The 12,343-nt window shown below is 33.1% G+C and overlaps 1 protein-coding gene across 7 annotated transcripts in view; it reads right to left on the minus strand.

Annotated features, from left to right (window-relative positions):
• Positions 1-12,343, minus strand: part of KCNH7 (potassium voltage-gated channel subfamily H member 7) — a 438,357-nt gene that overhangs the window by 367,264 nt on the left and 58,750 nt on the right. The gene's annotated exons all lie outside the window — the stretch shown is intronic.

The raw sequence follows: 12,343 nt of genomic DNA on the forward strand, positions 1-12,343 counted from the left end.
GGTATTCGACCATTAAAATAGCAGATCCATTGTGGCATCTTAAAAGCCTTTTACATGATGGATAGAACAGAAATGATAAGAACCATCACTGCTACTACTATTTTTTCTTCTTTCCAATTCTTTATCCACTCCTTTAAGTGTAGTTCTGGAACCATGTCCCAAGGTCCCCTCCAACTGACACATATCTTTAAACTTTCAAAACATCGTTTCGGTTATATAAATTGACTTTCATAAGAGAATGTGCACTCCTACAAGACAGAGACCATAGTTCACTGAGCACCATTCTGAGTACTCAATTAACACTACAAATATTATTTGAGTCAGTTTTTAAATCACTCAATAGGTCAGTATTTTGAAGAAAATGTTCCACATCTATATTCATTCTTGTATCAGTATCACTATGCAATTTTGCTTGTCATTTCTGATATGCCAAGTAGATATCATCTGTTCATTGTAAATAGTATCTATACACTGTTGATTTTTATTATCTAAAACTGTAAATTTCTCACTGCAAGTTACATAGTATAGTATGCTTCTAGTTTTCATCATTAGGCTGATACTTAAAATGACCAGATAAGTAAAGTGGTAGGAAATAGGGCAGGGCGGTCAGTGCTTCATGCCTCAGCAGATAGTAAATATTTGACTGAATTAGACGGGGCAAAGAAAGGAGGTATTAGGAACTGGGTTTATAGAGATACATGTCCAGAGGACCTCAGAGGGCTGGTAATTTCGTCTGAGTTAGGTCGATCACCTGGTGGAAAATTCAACTAGAAGGAAAGCATTTTTAGCTGGAGTGTTTTATACTACTTGTGCTTATGGATTCCTTCATTCGTTGCATAGTTATTTATTACCTGTTGTATGTCAACTATTATAGTAGTCTATGGGGATAAAATTTAGCTTTTTAGTCTTTAATCAAACAGATGCATAAACAATGTGACAAATAGTATAGTGAATCAAGGAAAACATAATAAAATTGCCTTAGGGCTTAGGGGTGTGTGTGTGTGGAGGTGGGGAGGTTTCTCTATGTGAAGGAAAGATTTCATACCAGTAGACAGTGTTTGTAAACTTCTTTCTTTCCGGTATTTTTCTTTCTAAATACTTGCCTTTTCCTTTGCTTATATTTTCCACATCAGAGGTATTTTCCAATAAGATGTTATTATTACTGTAAATTTCCCTAATGTTTCATGTAAGTCTCAAGTAAGAGAACTGTAAGTCAGGAACTGGAAAATCTATAGTTAGTATGAAGTCTTGGAAAGTTTCATTTAATAAAAGAAAAATATCAACATCTATAAGAGCCAGTGTTGCTTTGATTTAATGGTAGGTGTGACCATAAAAATTTAAGGCACAAGGTAGCAATATTTTATATGAGTATTAAGAAGGAAATCATTTCCAAGGGAATATTTTTCTCCATGTAACCTCCTTTATAATATCTTATAATTAGATAGTACTTTGTATTTTCTTCCCCGATTATCTAAATGTTGACAAAGTTGATAAAATCTAGTATAAACTGCAACATTCTTCTAAGGTATTAGAAATTGCTAAAAATGCAAAATGATACAGATGTGCTTTTTAAAAACCAATGGGCAAAATAGACTGATTGTTCCATTTGAATTACAACCAGGGATAAATAATCACTCCTTTTACAAATTACTATAAGTACAATAGCTAGGACAAAACTGACAGAGGATAAACAATGTAAGCTTGGATATAGATAATTGAAAAAATCAATTTATGAATTATTTTTCAAAAACTAAAGGCATTTACTCAATGTAACATAAATATCTCTAAGCTGATGCCCTTTCAACTTTTGATTTTCACATTTATTTGCTCAAATTAATGGCATTTTAGCATTTTATGAAGCATCATATATAAGTTTACTACAACCAAAATTAATTTATGTTAAATACGCAAAGAACCTAGCCAACACATTTTGCTTAGCTAACACATTTTTTAAAGCTGTTATATATTTTTAAATTGCTAGACATATATAACCATATAAACATCAAATAGAACCATAAAAAGGAGTTAAAAATATTAAAATGTCATGTGGCTGACATGAATATTTACACTGACTTTATTTTGTTTGATGTAGGTAGGAAGTGCATATGTAAGGAGAAAAAAGAATATAGGTGGGCAGAAAACAGATTAGTCTGCTACTAACACCAATATTCAATGATAAACTTACTCTTCAGGTGGCAAGGTGGGAGAAGAGGAAGAAAACCTGAACCAGACCTGAATACAGGTGCAGGAAGAGGAAAATGAATAGAAGAAATAAATGTCAAAATTCCTTCAATATATAATACTTATTTAAATCCTGGTATTTGTACTCCAGAAATACATACACTTGTATTTTCTTCCCCACCTGCATATTTAAATAATCTTCAGTGTACTTCTGACACTATGTTTAAAAATGAGACCTAAGATTGTCATTCCTGAGCATGCACACCTGGAACCTCACTGTTACAATTTCTCTTCCTGAGTTTCAATTTTTTGCAATTCTGTGTGGCTTCCACTCTATGGTAGGTCCTTGGCTGTGTGCTTGAGGGTCAAATTCATAGGGGCTGAAGGTGATCGGTCCTACTTTGTGGACACCATACTGTTTTTCTAATACTATGTGGTTGTAAAGATAAAATAAACAGTATTTGAGTTTATGTGTGTGTTTATGTGTGTGTGTGACACAAATAGCCAGAAGACTTGAAATTACCAGTGCCCATTGTTGACTGGGAAAGTCCACTTTGAGCACTAGTCAAGGCTGCTCATGCTTTACACGTGTATGTTAACATGAAACAAAAGTTGATGTAAAAGTAAACAAAATGCAAATCCAAATTGATGAAAGTAAGTTTATGGAAGTCTTGATTATTAGTAAAAGGAAGGTTTAGAACATGGAAATGAAATCCCTTTCACTAACTTTTTAAATCTGTTTAGCACCTCTTTGTTTTCAAAATATTTTTTCATAAATCCAAGTTCCAAAACTAGTCAGAAAATCGATGAGTTCCTCAACAATGAAATGAAAAGTTTGGTTAGTAGAGACCTGTTTTTAAGGTTGGCTTCATTTATATATTTTAGTTGGCTTTACTCTTCTTCACATCTATGATATTATGGATTTTTTTATTGTTAGAAATATTATCTGGCTGACTGTGCATATCAATCTCATGCAAAGAGAATAGTTTCCAAAAGTAAGATTGTTTCTCAGAAGCACCAAAAAAGTTTCATGACACATAATGATATACTATGGTTGATCCTGCATCTACTAACTCTTAAAAAGTTTAATCAGATATTTTTCCAAGAAAAAGACCCTTAAAATGACAACTAGTGTATTTGATATAGATCTGAGTTAAGCTGTTTGCATGGGGAGTTTATTTCTGATGTTCAATGTCAGTGACAATTTGTTGAGTCACTACTAAATATATGCCTGCACTAGATGATACTGGGCTCACACCAGACATACCTCAAAGGTGAAGGGCTGTTTCAGGTGAGCAGATCAATGCCTGCTTACATGTGTGGTAGCCTTTAACAAATTTTACATCTTTCCACTCATGAATGAAGAAGACATACTTATTATCACAAATCCATCTGTACCGGGAGTCCTTACAGATTATGCAAATATGTTCTCTGACCTAGCATAGTCTCAAATTGTGTGGAGGAAATCTGAAAAGATTTTCATACTTAACCAATGTTATTTATTTCCTGTCTTTTCTCCCAAGAGCAATAAGACAGTGGAAACAATATGAACATGGTAAGAGAACAAATTTATGGTCACCAGATGGGAGGGGATTGGAGGCTGGGTGAAAAAGGTGAAAGGGATTAAAAAGTAGAACTTGCCAGTTATAAAATCAGTCACGGGGATGTAACATACAATTTAGGGAATATAGTCAATAATACTGTAATAACTATGTATGGTGTCAGATGGGTACTAGATTTATCAGGGTGATCACTTTGTAAGGTATATAAATGTCTAAACACTATGTTGTACACCTGAAACTAAAATAGTATTGTATGTCAACTGTAATTAAAAATGGTAAGAAGAATATGTCAGGCAGAGAATAGTTGCAAAGGAAGGAGAGAAGGCCCATCATGGGCTTTAATTTTGGTCACTCTCACTGCTGTTTTCTTTCAATTTCCTGGCCAAAGTTTGAGCAACACAGGTGAGAAATTTATAGTTTTTAGGACATTTTATATACATTTATATAAGGGTGACATCAAAAAATTCAAAAGGTATAAAAGTTATAAAGTGAAGTTTCCCTCCAATCTATATTACCCAAATATCCAGCTACCTCTTTGGAAGTTTTTGATGTTTCGTGTGTGTGTGTGTGTGTGTGTGTGTGTGTGTGTGTGTCCTTTCAGAGAAATTCTAAGCAAGTTATACGCACACACACACATACAGACATCATTTTTATTTTTGCACAAAAGGTATAATGCTCTATACGTTATTCTTCACTTTGCTTTTTAAAAATTTAACAATTGATTTTTGAGATTGTTCCCTATCACTTTATAAAGAGTAAAGAGCTTCTCTGTCCTCTGTCCCTCTCTCCCTATCTCTCTCTCACACACATCTCTTTCACTAATGGCTGCCTTTTATTCTGTCACACGGTAATAAAATAATGCATTTTAACCCATATTATTTTCATTGGCATAACTAGAAATTCCAATCTTTTGCTGCAATGAAATACCATGTAATCCTGTCATTCCTGGTGTGTAATTGTACTTGTAGGGTACATTTTTAGAAGGAAAATTACTCAGTTAAAGAATATGTATATATGAAATTTCAAAAGTTATACCTGAACTGTCCTTCACAAATGTTTTATGAATTTATATTCCCACCAGAAATGAATAAGAGTGTTTGGTCCCCACACCCTCATCAACAACATATACAAACATAATTTTTTTCAACTTGATAGGCAAAAAGTAGGTTTCCAGTGTTCTGAATATCTATCTCCCATTATCTTCGCTACAATTGGAGTTTTATTATTTTACATTTAACAACTGTTCATTTTGAAATTCATCATGATGTATGATTTAAGATGTATATGCATTTTTTTTAATCCAGATGGCTACTAAAATGGTGTACGCATTTGTTAATGAGTCCATCCTTTTCTCACACACTTGGAAAGCTGTCTTCATTATATACTAAAACCTCCTAAATAATTGCCTTTTCTTCTGAGTTTCTTTTATCTTGTTCCATTGACCTGTCTTCATAGTTTCACTTATAAAGTAAACTGAGAAGATTATTGCCCATTCATTAATTTCTAAATTCAGAATTTTGATTTTTCACATGAGAAAAATTGACAGTTATTCCCAGTAAGAAAGCTTACTTCAAGATGTTGTTGGTTCTCAAGGGCCATGCTATACATTTAAAAGTAGAATAGTATCCTACAATATTTCCTTGCCAAGATAAGACATTTAAGAGACATGAGGGATAAATAGATTTGTGTCAGCAAGATAGCCATTATTTATGTTAGCAGTATAGTTAGCAGATAGTAGTATCTACATCAAAATGTTTCCAAGTTTTAAATTATTGACTTAAAATTAATTTTAAGCATCTGAATTATTGATTTCAAAACTAATTTGGGAGTGCAAGCAATTAGTATATTGAAAGCTGACTACCAAAAGAGATATAAAAGTAAATGAAAATATTGTTGAGAGATTATTAATCAAAACAAAACATTGTGGGACATAATAATTGAGATGAAATGACTAGAATTTTAATTATTTGGGACAGGTTTTCTGACGCTGGGTTTAATTTGGGTAAACTATGCCTGTATTTTCTACCCTATGGAGAAACACAACAACCTTGAGCATCTAGCACTACCCACTTACTTCTGAAGTCAAAATGGTTCTCTTTCCTCCAATTCAGTAGCTACTGTGGAAACAACAGCCCACAGATTTCATTCAGCCATCAAGTTTGGCTTATGGGCATGAATATGGGTGGGCTAGGGAGGAAAACTAAAACAAAAGGTAAAGGTGACAAAGACATCATTACTTCCTCAAACAGAGAATAAGAAAGGCCAGGAGTTCTTTTTAAAAGGAGGCTAAAGAAAAGTTAGGAAATCAAGCAACCAGGCTCCCTAAGTGTCAATTTATTTAGCTTTGGCCCAGAATAAGTCTTCCCATTCTTGCAGAGTGTAAATTTGAGCTGTGGTGTTCACTCTGGCCCCAAACCACCAAACCCCCAAATGTAGTCAAATCAGCAATCATCACTTCCGTCCAAAGGCAATCTATACTGTTGCACAAAAGGAACAGAGGGAGCGGCGGAGAGGAGGGACTGGCTATGTTAAAGGGAAAGATTTACCAGAGTTCCACAGTTGCTATAGTAACAGCTTCTTTTGTTTGTACATATTCCCACCAGCTGCTTTCTTTGGGTTTCTGGTGGCGGGGGTATTATGGAGGCAACTGAGAGGAAAAGAAGCACCACTCTGACCATGGGAAATAGTTTTCATAGTCAGATTACTCTTGTTTTAACTGGGTTTAACTTTATTTATACTAGGGTTAAATGTGGGTTTTTGAATTGTTGGTAACAAGATCTTTTAAAAGATGAACTTCACCAACTGAAGACCTAGGTGTGCTGTGACCTGCAAGATGTCTTGTGCTAACTGGAACAGACCTCCATTCTCTTATGTCCTTAAGATTTGAAAACCTCCACTGTCTTTCTACCTGGCGTAGATGCAAATTGTATTGCAAGATCCCTGGAAGGTATTTTTCAAATACCTCTCCCAAATGCCCACAAATCTCTGTTCATCCTTCCAAGTCCTAATTAATTCCTCTAATTAGAGCTTTTTCTGGCTGCAACCATTTACAAAGTTGAATTGCTGCTTGAAAAGAAATTTAATAAAATATTTTTTGAATTAATAACATTCACTAAATTAACAGTGCTATTGCTGACATACTGAAACTACAACACAATAAAGACCCTCTACAGACTTTAGTAAGGAACGGCCATCACCAAGAGAAAGGTAGAGAAAAATATGGTTTCATTTTAGGGAGCAAATGCCACACACACATATGCACACACGTAAGTAACACGGAAAAATATGCTTTTGTTTTAAAGAAAAAACAGTATACCAATATATGCCATATATATGTGTATATGTGTATGTATATATATGCACATACACGTGTGTGGTTGTGTACATGGCATAAGGTAGAAACCAAAGGGGTTAAAAATATTGAAGCAAAACAAAAATGACATCTGCTGATTGAGTAGTAAAATCATATAAAAACAAATTTAAGATGAAAATAAGCAAAGCAGGAGGCACAGATGTTCTCATAAACAAATTATTATTGAACATAGGTGTACTATTGTGTTTCTAACTCTTTGGGATTTTGGAAATATACAATATGAAAGCAAAGTGATTCTCATGTTTTAATTAAAATTTATTCATCATTTGCCTAATGAGGGGCTCTTGAACTTCAAATTTTTAGTAAAATGTATGAAATATTTGGTTGGTTTAATTTGCCAACTGCTGGTATTTACAGGTTCTACATCTCAAGCCTCAGATCATGGCAATTTGATTACATATTTGCCTGAGAATTGTCACAAAAATCTACTCATTTTATCCTGATGTAAAATCTGAATGGACAAACTTTGATTCAAAATACGAAGGAATCTAAAGAACAGTAAAGATGTTTAGATTATTTAATTAAATACAGAATTCCTGAACATTACTATTGGATATCATCTGTATGCATAATTGTTTCACTTATTTAAGAATGATATTTTAGATTCTAATGATTTTGTACTAACTTCAGTTAATTATAAATTACAAATTATTAAAGGTGACATTTTGAGTCCAAAGACAAGCACAAATATTCCAGTTTCTCTATTTTCTAACTGCTTGATGTTGGGTAAGCTGTCTAACCTCTCTGAGCATCAGTCTCACAAACTACAAAACAATGACACTAATACCTTTGGAATATGTTCTGATTGAATCAATTAAGACAACACAGGTAAATTCATGCAGAAACTGTAAATATCATATGATGTTATAATAATATATGTTATGAGAAAGCAACCATTTTTTTTTTATCTCATGAATTGTTTTGCTCTTCACTTTTACCCTCTTCTTACATTTCTGTATATTATCAATATGGTAATTACAGCCAAATCTTTTATTTTAGTCAAATTTTCTTCCTAACTACAGACTTGAATTTCCAAATGTTTTCAAATGAAGTCTTATCGATACCTTAAATTAATTGGATCCAAATCCAACAACTCATCACATTTTCCAAACAAATTTCTCCTCCTTCTGTCATATTTCTGGTAAAAACATTGCCTTTTCTCTAGTTCCCAAGGTTCAAAAATTTCAGTTACATTTTTCTTACAGTCAGGTGATTTTTATACCTTTACAATTTGGAGTTTTCTCATGGATTTGAGCCCACATTTTCATTCTTGTTCAACTATGGTTAAAATTATTAATTTGCTCAAACTATTACAGAGACTCTCCATAGATCCAAGTTCCCAACAAGTTACCCTCTTTCTTCTGGCTTCAAACTGTACAGTTGTACAGTTGTACTCTCGGGTCAATCCATGACCCAAATCCAGACTAAACATTATTATTATTTTCGTTGCTCTTATAAAACATAATTTCTCACTATCTCCAACATTATCCATATATTTACACCACTGTTTTTTGCAAATCAGTGCTTACTCTGTTTCCCTTGCATGTGTAGCCTTCCTTTATCCCAATTTGCAGAGATCAAATGTCACTTCTTTATGAGATTACCTCAACCCCTCACCTTGTATGAAGGTAGACATTGTTGGTTCTTCCTCTGGGACTTGTATTTGACTCACTGTCATTATTATTTTTATTTCTGATTGCCTTGCAAGATTTTTAGATATATTGTTTATTCAATTTAGTGTTCACTATAGCAACTATTATCATAAGCTTTAATATGAAATGTATTTAAATGACTAACATTTCAACAAATTTAAATGGTTTACACATGACTAAATTATAAATTCTGACCTATGTAAATTATAAATTCTGACCTATCAGTAAAATCAGTATCAGAGTTAAACTCATTTTTTTCGTAACCTTAAAATTATTTATATAATGCTATGTGGTTGACAAATAAAATTATTACTGGGATATAACTAATGAGTAGTAGTCTTTGCTCTTAAAAAGAACTGTGCAAGAAAGAACAGCCCTTTTCTTCTTAACAACAGCAGATGCTTGAGACCACAGTGTCTATCTGGGGACCTGGAAGTGGCCCATTTAACAGGATAAGCCTGGAGCTGAAGTAGAAAAGCATAAAGATAAGAAGAACATGGGAAGAAAAGAAAAGAAAAGAAAAGAAAAGAAAGAAGGAAGGAAGGAAGGAAGGAAGGAAGGAAGGAAGGAAGGAAGGAAGGAAGGAAGGGAAGGAAGGAAGAAAGCGAAGAGAAGAGAAAAAAGGAGAAGGAAAAGGAAAATAAAAAAAAGAGAGAAAAGAAAAAAAGAAGAATGTGGGTTCATGGTGACATAATTGAGCTCTTGAATTATCAACCCTGGACCTGTTCTATCTCCAAACTTTTTGTTATACAAGAAAATGAATCCCTTGTTGTATAACCCCCTTGTAATCAGGTTTTCTGTTACTCTTGGCCAAAACTATAATTTAAAAATGGCACAGAAATTCAGAGAAATGAACTGATGATTGACCATGAGATCCCAGGGGTGGGGGGAGAAAAAGAGGGAGAAAGGAAGGGAATAGAGTCACAATAACTTTCAAATTTTTGAGGAAGGCTATACTTCTCTTGATTAGCCATTAATTTCCCTATATCCTTTAAAATATGTCTCTACTTTGAGTTATTAAATGGATTTCAGGTTATTGAGTCCAAACAATCCCTATAAAATAAAACATACATTATCATATGACAATCATCATGACAATTTCTCTATTGGTAAAGTATTAATATTTCCTCCATTTTAGAGACGAAAAAGCGGAGGATTGCAAAGGTCATAGTCAGTAACAAGATGAAAGTAAGAACTTGAACCCAGATTTTCTGACTAGTAAGGCTGTTCTCTTTCACCATACCACATTGTCCCCATTGCATTCATTTTATTGCCTTATTATAGAATTTTATTTCTAATTTCTCCATAACATCAATATATGTTCTCTTTGTCTTCATAAAAATAAAATCTGTTTTTAACCCTTTAGCTTTTTTGTCCCAATTTATTCAATATAGTATAGTTTCTCCTCCTGGAGTGTTTATTACATCTGTCTTCTTTTCATCCCACTTCCCATTGGCCTCAAGTGTTGTCAAAGTCAAGTGAATACCAGAACAGCCATCTCAGACACAACTGGAAATAAGTCAACCTCTTTCAAACTTAAGATTTTCACAGACCCATTTTGATCACTTACAATCAATAGTGGTGGCCTATCAGGACTATAATTAAACTAAATATGACCTTAACTTTTATATCTCCAGCAGTTTGCCTCACTGTTCTTTCTCCTACTTCATTTAGTATGTGCCAAAGTGAAAAATACTATCCCTCGTCTTTGAGAAGTTTCTACAGTTGAGGGAAGAGATACACATATAACTCAGAGAAGAAAAGTAAAGAGCACCAATCTTTCCATAAAAAGAAAAAAAAAATTGAACCCTATACTTGGTTAGTCTAATCACTCCCCCTGAAACTTTGTACTTATCTTTTCCCAAGTAGCCAACTGTTATCAAGTTTCATCTCAATTGGATCAGTTCACCTCAATCATTCTAGTCACCTTTAATATACATTTATATACAACTGTATTTGGTTAATTTTCCTACCATATTGGAATTCTTCCTAGAGCAAATCATGGCTATAGTTCCTTAAATTAAATGATACTTTGTAACAGTTAAGTGATAGAGACTATCTGTTTGTCCTCCAATATCAAAGGAAGTGAGTCCTTGAAAGGAGATAAATAACAGGTCTTGCTAAAAATGCAAATAAAAATGTATAAAGATAAATATTGTCCATATCCTAAATTGGGAATTTTTGAGAGTATAATAATAACAAATTTGACAAAAATTCATAGACGTGTTTCTCTGGAATTTCGTTAATTTATTCAATATACATTTATTAAATAAGCTTGTGGATACGAAGACAAATAAGAAGTGAGTACGAGGCTTCCAGAAATTTATAAACTTGCAGGATAAATGATTCCTCTCACAACAAGGGATGATTTCTAATGAAACTCTTAGTGGACACATTAACTACTGTTTTCCCTGGGTCTCATTATCAGTAACTGACAAGGGCAAGTTTGAGCTGGCTGACAGTTTTCAGTGGTCAAAAAGCTATACAGCAAAGAAGATTACAGATTAAATATAGTTCATTGAACATCAAGCTAAAAGGCCCTTTGAATATTGCAGTCATAAAAAAAAAGTATCACTAGATAATTCCAATATATCTTTATCAGGATCATTAATGTTTTTAGGAACTTATATCTTGCCAACTTGAACTGGCGGTCTTGATAAATGACAGAGAAGAAAGATGGAATAAGAATTGTTTTAACTTACGACTCACAAGTAAAACAAAACAGGAAGCACAATGACAAACAAAAATAAATGTACACCTACAGCAAAAACAAAAACAGGTAGAAATCAATGTTTTTATACCTATCAAATGGCCCTTCATTTTGTATCTAGAATCAGACATTAGCTTATCAGAGTCAAGGTCATCACAAAACAATACTTAAGATACATTAATTTGGAGGCGCATCAGCATTTTATAAATGTTAAAAAGCCTACTATAATCCATTCCATTTTTAATAATAATAAAATGATGTGATAATCAGGGGATTATCTTTCTTTAAAAAACACAAATAAGAAAAAAAAAATGTTTATCACTACTTCCACAAACTCTGATAACTTATTTTCAAATTTAAATATGTCTAAGCATTTTTTTTTTTTTTGGTTATAAATCATTTTTGCTAAAGTCAACAATTTTAGGTGCTGTTTTAATTGAACTTCATAGATCCCATGTCATGGTTTAGTGCTTTCCTTTTATGAGAGGATATTCAGGGAATTTACCATGAACTACAAACCTGAGAATAATACTGCACAGCCATTCAGATAAAGAAGAGGAAGTTCCTACCCTTCTTTTTAATTTCTTCATTTTAAATGATTTTTAAAAATATTTTCTTATTTTATATTCATTTTCACTTTAAGCTTATTTTAAACTTGTGTCAATGTTTGTGTCCTCCTTCTATTATCTTATATTACACTATTTTATCACTTGCTTTTATAATGTTCAGTAGAAAAAGGATCAGAAGTACAGAGATTTCTTATCCTCAATAGAAAAGGGGCAGAGGGAAGGCATTGGATAAAAACATTTGTCTCTATGTGCTGTGAGATAATAGAAAATATATATTGGTCTCTGCCCCTAGTCCC

Source organism: Rhinolophus sinicus, chromosome 17 (assembly GCF_057876585.1).
Source record: "Rhinolophus sinicus isolate RSI-liver-muscle chromosome 17, RSI-T2T, whole genome shotgun sequence".
NCBI classification, from domain to species: Eukaryota; Metazoa; Chordata; class Mammalia; order Chiroptera; family Rhinolophidae; genus Rhinolophus; species Rhinolophus sinicus.